An 8,841-nucleotide genomic window follows, 5' to 3' on the forward strand; every position below is an offset into this window, starting at 1 on the left:
GAGGGGGTGAGAGGATTTGTGGCAGCAGCAGTGTTAAGAGATGGGGAGGGAGTTGCAAGGTACAGTAGTTAAAGGGGGCCTCATCAGCGTACATTACAACCTTCTCCCTCTCCGCCCCACCTCCATCACCACGGTACCTGCCACACTAAAACACTCCCACCCTCTAACCATTGGGTCCATAAATAAAATTTTAAGTACCATTTTGGAACTGCTCACAGTAACTGTATAATGAAATGTAAACTACTGTAGCCATCATTTTTGCAGTGCCCAGGCACGAAGCAGCATTAGGATTTCCAAACTTCACATAGTTTTCTGCTGCAGACTGGAAGGTGCAGAATTCAGGGATTTTCTACTGCCAATTACATGAATGCTAAAAAAAGTTAAAGCAATATCTACATTGTTCATGCACTGATTATACACTGTAGTATAATCTTACATGTGACAGATTTGTAATATTTGGTAAGATATGTGTAGAGAGCTTTTGAATAAATGAAATGAGATCACCAATATTAGTGTCCAATTACAGGGCAAGAAGTAAGATAACTAGATGCCAGTAATTACCCCATATATGTGAAGACATCTGCAGTGGAGCGGTACCCTAACATATCAAGTTGTGGTGTTATTGATGTAGAGTTACAATGACTGCATGACAGTGTACTGTATGTAGTCATCGTACAAGACTTATTCGTTTCCACTAAATCATACACACATCCAAGTGCATTGATATTTTTTTTCAAGAGGAACTGACTTAGAGGGAGTATGACACTATCACTGGCATTGCAATAGTTAAGGCAGGACCTTTAGAGTTATTAGAACCCCTGGATATGTTTTTACTAGACATAAGCTGGTCATATGCATACTGGGGGAAAATGTATTATTCTTCAGGATAATAATTGTGGCAGAAACATAGATGCTTGTATTGGTTGGCCATGGATATGTATGCTGTAAGCAGTCAGCCTCTGCTGGCCCTGGTTCTGAAGCAGATGAAGACTGTTAGGAAGATCCATCCAAAGCCCAGAGGATGTCTTCTGAGGTCACAAACCTCGATCCAAACATACATGGTGACAGTGGCCAATGATCATGTGAAATCGTTGGGCTAGGATGACTATGATGAAGTGTTAAATGATGCTGAGTCATTATAACCACATTTGTGCTGATTCACGGAGCACACCATAAAATTATGGGTAATAAGATCACTTAGTGACATCTCAGAGGCTCTGGGAACAGTTTTTACTCATTAAAGCAGGACTGAACCAGTTCCCTAAGTGGTTGGAAAGGAGAGAAATTTTGTTTTAGACAACATGCCAGTCATTGTTTTGTCATATATAGGTAGCTGTATTTATTTCAAGAATTTGGTGATGTGCTTCTCATTGCTGTGCTCTGCAAAAATGAGTTACCTCCCATGAGAGAGGCTGACAAGGTACCCCTGAGGGGCCATTTAAAATACCTGCACAGAGATACTCGTTTCATTCTCAGTAAACCAGAGCTTTATTACATATTTGTAGGGCTGGTAATGATAAAAAAATTTGTGTTCGATTAATCGAATTTTTTTTAATCGATTAATTGATTAATTTCGATTAATTATAACGCACATACAGATCCAACTACATTGGCCTATACACATAAAGCACAGCAATGAAGTAATAACATTAACTAGGATCACACTAATCCAGCACGTTATTAATCTCACGTGGGGCAACTCAGAATAATAACGTGCTGGATTAGTGTGATCCTAGTTCATTGTATGACTTCATTGCTGTGCTGTATGTGTATAGGCCAATGCCTTGGCTGGCGCTCATGCAGAGTTTTAAAAAAAAAATAATCGATCAAAAAAATTTTAATCGATCAAAAAGATTAACGGTTAATCGAGAAATTAATCGTTAATTTGCACAGCCCTACATATTTGTCAAGTGAACCGTGATTATGACAACTTTAGAAGTGCTATGTGGCCTCTACAGAGATGGTAAAGTGATCAACTTTTCATTCAGTAGAAGGAAATTATTCTACCCTAGAAAAGGATGCCCTAGCGAATGTTTGGGCAACAGAAAAATGGAGAACATACCTGTGGGGTCAACAGTTTACCTTGCAGACCGACTATAGTCCTTTAATTTACTTCATACCACAAAGGGACTAGGGTGAGCAGGAATATTTATACCCTGATGATCAGCATGGTTACCTAATTTTAACTACACAATACAATACAAACTGGGTTTTATAATGTTAGTGTTGGAAACAAGGTAAGTATATCAACATACTCCACATCCTCTAGACCTAGTGGGGAAGGGGAACCACTGCAAGGGGAAATGTTATTCATCCCCGGAGTTCAGCTTTACCAACAACCAATACCATCATGGTGGAAAGAAAAGGTGCATGAAAATATGACTGCTATCTGTGGTTTTGATTACTTTATGTCTAAGCATGTTGTTACTGGTCAGTTTTGGTGTTTCAGAAAAACATCTAGAAATAGATATAGTAATAAAGAAAATATACTCACCTGATCCTCGGTCCTCCTTGGCTGCTAGATTGCGCCCCACAGCCTCCCTTACTGGGCGCTGGCGGTCTAGGGACTGACAACGTCATCACGTCTAATGCAGCTGTATTAGACATAAAGACGTCCAGGGACATTCTACCACCAGAGCGGAGTTGGAGAGAGGTGAGCAGGTGAGCATATTTTCTCTATTTTAGTCCTTAGAACAAAATAAAACAAAACAAGCAGTTAACCCTTGCAACAGGGGGGTAGCGCCACTGCAGGGGTAAATTTTTACATTTCCTGGAGATCTTCTTTAAAGGCGTACTATGAGGTGAGTGCTTCTCACCCACCTCATAGTTCTAGCCGACCTGTGACAATGAGACTGTCACAGGTCGGCTCAGTAGATCGAGAAGTGAGCGAACACATACCGGCGTTCGCTCACCTCTCAATCCTGTCACAGCTCTCTGTAGTGACAGGGGAGGGGCTGGATTCCCCCCTCCCCGCTCCTCTCTGCCGTGACGGGGGAGGGGGTGGGTACAGCTTGCTCTGCCTCTAGATAGGCAGAGCCAGCTGTCACTCACACAGCTGGGCGGATCCAGACATAATTGTAGCTCGCAGTATACTGTGGCGTCTCAGTATAACACGAGCTCTAGCTCACGGTATACTGAGCTTAGGGTGATGGGAGGATGCTAGTTTGTGTCCTCCCGTTACCCTAAGGAGAACTATGGGGAAAAGCCTTAACCCCATAGTTCTCCTTTAAATAACAGTATTCCATGGTGACAGTAGAAGAACACAGTAGGACAGTCTGTTAAATGATAGCTAATATTTGCCATTTCAATAAATTGCTGCTGGAAAGTAACATGGCTTTGTTCTTACCAGATTAAGCTCTTGCCTATTGACTTATACTTATTTATTATAGGTATTTTGCTAGCACCATCGATTTATACAACACTTTCACATCAGTCCCTGCCCACAAGGAGCTTACAATCTAAGGTCCATATCTCACATAGGTACATACGAGGGTTTATTTAGCCAGCAGCCACTTAACCTACCAGTATGTCTTTGAAATGTGGGAGAAAACCTACGCAAGCACAGGCAGTACATGCAAGCTGCATGCAGATAGTGTTCTGGCCGGGATTCAAAAAAAAGCCCCCAGTGTTGCAGTGCAGAAGTAATAACCCATCACTGTAGTTTGCTTCTGTCTTCTGCCTACACATCAGCTTTAACCAGTAAGGGAAACAATCTGTGGGCATGACACAGCAAAACATATATCAACCTATTATAAAAAGCCAAGGATTTCTGCGGAAGACCAGATGGTCCTTCACACTTCATGTCAGAGGAGCTCACACATTCTGCTGGTGGCACAACTCCTTGGTGTTTGATTGTGCCGCCCCAATGGGGCGTAGAATATGACATAGCCTCAGTTATATTCATGTTGATATAGTTAAGAAATTACATGGTTATTTCCTATACCATTTTCTATAGTCATTCTATATTTGTTCCTATATTGCCATCTAGTGGTCTTTTGTGGTAGTGTATGTATTTTTTAATGTTATGCTCCTTGATTATCACTGAGGTCGATGACTCAGTTCCTTTTTGTGTAAGCCCCACCTTTCTTCCTGAGTGCAGTACTTCCTGTGTCATGGCCACAGCTACAGGCCACATGTAACTAGGACACATATACTCTGTGCAGTATGCTAGAATTACTCCTTCCTCACAGTTAAAGTGTATGACAGTACAAAATAAAATAGAAACATATGCAGTATATGTTTGCAATACATGCACATTGACTTATGTTTTATCCCTCTGAAGACCCAGCAAGTACAGAAAACAGAGTTAAAGGAACCCTTAGGGTTTACCAGGTGTGTAATGTAGTTTATTGTTTTTTTAGAAATACTAAGGACTTTCTAAGTGCATTGTTGAGGAAAAGTAACTAATGCACAATTATGTAAATTAGGGTTTGCATAATGTTACATTATTAAAGGAAATCTATAATGAGAGAAATATAGGTGTGAAAGCTGAAGGTTGGTCAACTTTTTATATATTGTGGTGTACAGTGCAGGAAAAAAGGAGTGCCAGATTTAGGTAACGCAAAGGGAGAATATACTTTATTTGTACCAGTAATATTTTAAAAAAGAACTCCAGAAAATGTAGCCCCACTGCAAGGGTTAATGTTTACATTTCCTGGAGTTTTTTAGGATATTGCTTGTACAAATAAAGTATATTCTCTCTTTGCTGTATCGAATCTGGCACTCCTTTTTTCCTGCACTATATACCACAGTATACGAAAAGCTGACCAACCTTCAGCCTAATTTAACGTTCATTTACACATGATTTATTAACAATGGACAGACATCTTTTACTTCAAACAATCACATTTTACACAGTTAGTGTAACATGACCTTGTGATTGCCTGAGTATTACATTACAGGCTTGTGTGCACGTACTATATACATATAGCCATTCCCCAGGTTACCTTTGTGTCTAGTCAGTGTAGTTAATCAATTACTTTAACGATTAATAATTCACAGAGAAAATGCAGTACTTCCTGTGTCGTGGCCACAGCTACAGGCCACATGTAACTAGGACACATATACTCTGTGCAGTATGCTAGAAAAGGCATCATTTTCTGACCGCACAATACTGAAACCATTCATCTGCTGTTCCTATCATCTGCTGTAACCCTGCTGTTAAGAATAAAACAAATCTTTTGGATGAAACGGTATTGCCGAGTTCAGCTATCTGACAAGGATTGTCCGCAGTGAGTATATCTGCTTATACAGGCCAGGCATAGAGGTCTACCCAAGGGATATATCGCTATCACAACAATCGGAGTCAGAATATTGATGCTTCTCTTGATTCTTGTGAAGCGGTTACTCTTTGGCTTGCATACTGAGCCAGAAATATCATTTTCTGTGATTAATTTGACATTTGCCTTTTTTCTACTTTTTTCACAAAGTCAGTGATGTCACAGGAGCGTGTTGTGGAAACTGACCACTTTGGGTGAGGAGCATATAGCAGTGAGAAGCACAACATGGAGTGCTTATGCCTACTCCTTCCTCACAGTTAAAGTGCATGACAGTGCAATACATGCAAATTGCCTTATGTTTTATCCCTCTGAAGACACAGCAAGTACAGAAAACAAAGTTAAATGGACCCTTAGGGTTTACCAGGTGTGTAGTGTAGTTTATTGTTTTTTTAGAAATACTAATGCACAATTATGTACATTAGGGTTTGTATAAAGTTACATTATTAAAGGAAATCTACAATGAGAGAAATGTAGGTGTGAAAGCTGAAGGTTGGTCAACTTGTTGTATATTGTGGTGTACAGTGCAGGAAAAAAGGAGTGCCAGATTTAGGTAACGCAAAGGGAGAATATACTTTATTTGTACCAGTAATATTTTAAAAAAGAACTCCAGAAAATGTAGTCCCACTGCAATGGTTAATTTGTACATTTCCTGGAGTTTTTTTAGGATATTGCTTGTACAAATAAAGTATATTCTCCCTTTGCTGTACCTGAATCTGGCACTCCTTTTTTCCTGCACTGTATACCACAGTATACGAAAAGCTGACCAACCTTCAGCCTAATTTAACGTTCATTTACACATGATTTATTAACAATGGACAGACATCTTTTACTTCAAACAATCACATTTTACACAGTTAGTGTAACATGACCTTGTGATTGCCTGAGTATTACATTACAGGCTTGTGTGCACGTACTATATACATATAGCCATTCCCCAGGTTACCTTTGTGTCTAGTCAGTGTAGTTAATCAATTACTTTAACGATTAATAATTCACAGAGATGATCTCATATAATGAATTAATTAATTCTAACAGGGTTATTCACAAAAGGGTGAAGAGTTTGGAGAAGGCAGGAGACGTGAACAATCTGGGACAAAACAGCTGATTTGAAAAAAATCCACAATTTAGCTAATTTTCCAATTCAGCTATGTTGCTGTTCTATATTGTTCACTTCTCCTGCCTACTCCATACTCTTCACCCTTTTGTGAATAACCCTGTAAATATTTTTCTGAAACACCAAAACTGACCATTAACAAAATCCTCAGACATAAAATAATCAAAACCACAGATAGCAGTCATATATTCATGTACCTTTTCTTTCCACCATGACGGAATTGGTTATTGTTAAAGCTGAACTCCAATATGAAAACCATTTTCCCTTGCAGTGGTTCCCCCTCCCCACTACAAGGTCTAGAGCAGTGGTTCTCAACTCATGGGTCGCGACCCAAAAGTGGGTCGCGAGCCCTTCTGCAGTGGGTCGCGGCGCCATCACGGCAATCACGGGTCGCGGCGCAATCACGGCAGGACATAAATATTCCTTCTCACCCTAGTGCCTTTGTGGTATGCAGTAAATTGAAGGACTATAGTCGGTCTGCAAGGTAAACTGCTGACCGCACAGGTATGTTCTCCATTTTTCTGTTGCCCAAACATATCCTAGGGCATCTTTCTCTAGAGTAGAATACTTTCATTCTGAATGAATTCTGCTAAATGAATAATTGACCAGGTTACTATCTTTGTAAAAGCCACATATTACGTCTAAAGTTGTCATAATCACTATTCACTTAACAAACATGTAATAAAGCTCTGGTTTGCTGCAAATGAAACAAGTATCTCTGCAGGTATTTTTAATGCCCCCCCCAAGGGTACCGAGTCAGTCTCTTTCATTAGATGTAACTAAATTTTGCAGAGCTAAAACACCTCTTAACAACATCTCTCTCCTTTCCATCCACGTAGGGATCTGCTTCAGTCCTGCTCTAATGAGTTCCCAGAGCCTCTGAGATGTCACTAAGTGATCTTATTACCCATAATTTTATTGTGTGCTCCATGAATAAACACAAATGTGATTATAATGACTCAGCATCATTTAACACTTCATCATAGTCATCCTTGCCAAACGATTTCACATGATCATTGGCCACTATCACCATGTATGTTTGGATCGAGATTTGTGACCTCAGCAGACATCCTCTAGACTTTGAATGGATCTTCCTGCCAGTCTTCATCTGCTTCAGAACCAGGGCCAGCAGAGGCTGACTGCTTAGGACTGGTTCACACCTGGGCGTTTTACATCGCGTTCCTACGCGCTGTAAAACGTTCAACATGTGAAAACCAATAATTACCTATGGGCATGGTTCCCACCTGGGCGTTTTACAGCACCTAGGAACGCGCTGAAAAACCCCTACGCCCAAAGAAGTACAGGAGCTTCTTTGGGGCGTATTTGCTGAGCGTATCCATTAGGATACAGTATATATGCATGGCCAACCAATTCAACTAAGTCATATCTAACTAAGTCATAACTGATATATCCATGCACTTGGACATGTGTATGATTTGGTAGAAACTAATAAGTGTTGTATGATGATAGGGTAATTAATGGCAGATAAGATCTAGTTAGCTTACTTCTTGACATGTGTTTGGACACTAACATTGGTGATCTAATTTCATTTATTCAAAAGCTCTCTACACATATCTTCCCAAATATTACAATTCTGTCCCAGGTAAGATTATATTGCAGTGCATAGAACATCATGAACAAGGTAGATATTGCTTTTACTTTTTTTAGCATTCATGTATCTGCTGCAGAGTAAACAGCGGTAGAAAAAAATTGAATTCTGAACCTTCTGAGTAAATCTTCGACTCTGCAGCATAGAACTATGTGAGGTTAGATATTCCTGCTGCTGCTCTGTGCCTGGAAACTGCAAAATGACGAAACCCTGAGGCCTTCTTGAAGTCCATACACAGGGTCACCAATGAATGGGCAATATTACATTGGTCAACCAGAAACTGAGCTATGTACTCTTTTTTTTTTTGTATAATCAAATGCTAGGTCACTATCATACTCTCTGGACAGTTTCTAGACTTCTGTTATCTTAATATTAGGTTACTATATATATATATATATATATATTGTGGTATTGTGTGGCAATGCCACGGTAGAACTGGGTGGTCTATAAGGGCTCTCAGGTGGGCTCTGCTGGCTTTGAGGTGGTCTGTATGGGCTCTCAGAGGGACTATGTGGGCTCTCAGGGGGTCAATAAGGGCTCTAAGATGGGCTCTGAGGTGGTCTCTGCGGGCTCTCAGGTGATCTAAAAGTGCTTTCAGGTGGTCTGTATGGGCTCTTAGGTTGGCTGTGCTGCTCTCAGGTGACTCTGTATGGGCTCTCAGGTGAGATCTGCGGCTCTCAGGTGGGCTCTAGTGGGAACCCCTCAGGTGGGAATTCCTTTACTTGGTACTTACTGGGGAAAAGCCTCTGAATATCTTTGGCCCTGTAAGGGTAGAATCCTATCTCCGAAGACGGACCATAGTGCGCATGAGTGCACAACCGAAGGTGGGCGGGAAGACA

Source organism: Nanorana parkeri, unplaced genomic scaffold (assembly GCF_000935625.1).
Source record: "Nanorana parkeri isolate BGI_ZX_2015 unplaced genomic scaffold, ASM93562v1 scaffold1970, whole genome shotgun sequence".
NCBI classification, from domain to species: domain Eukaryota; kingdom Metazoa; phylum Chordata; class Amphibia; order Anura; family Dicroglossidae; genus Nanorana; species Nanorana parkeri.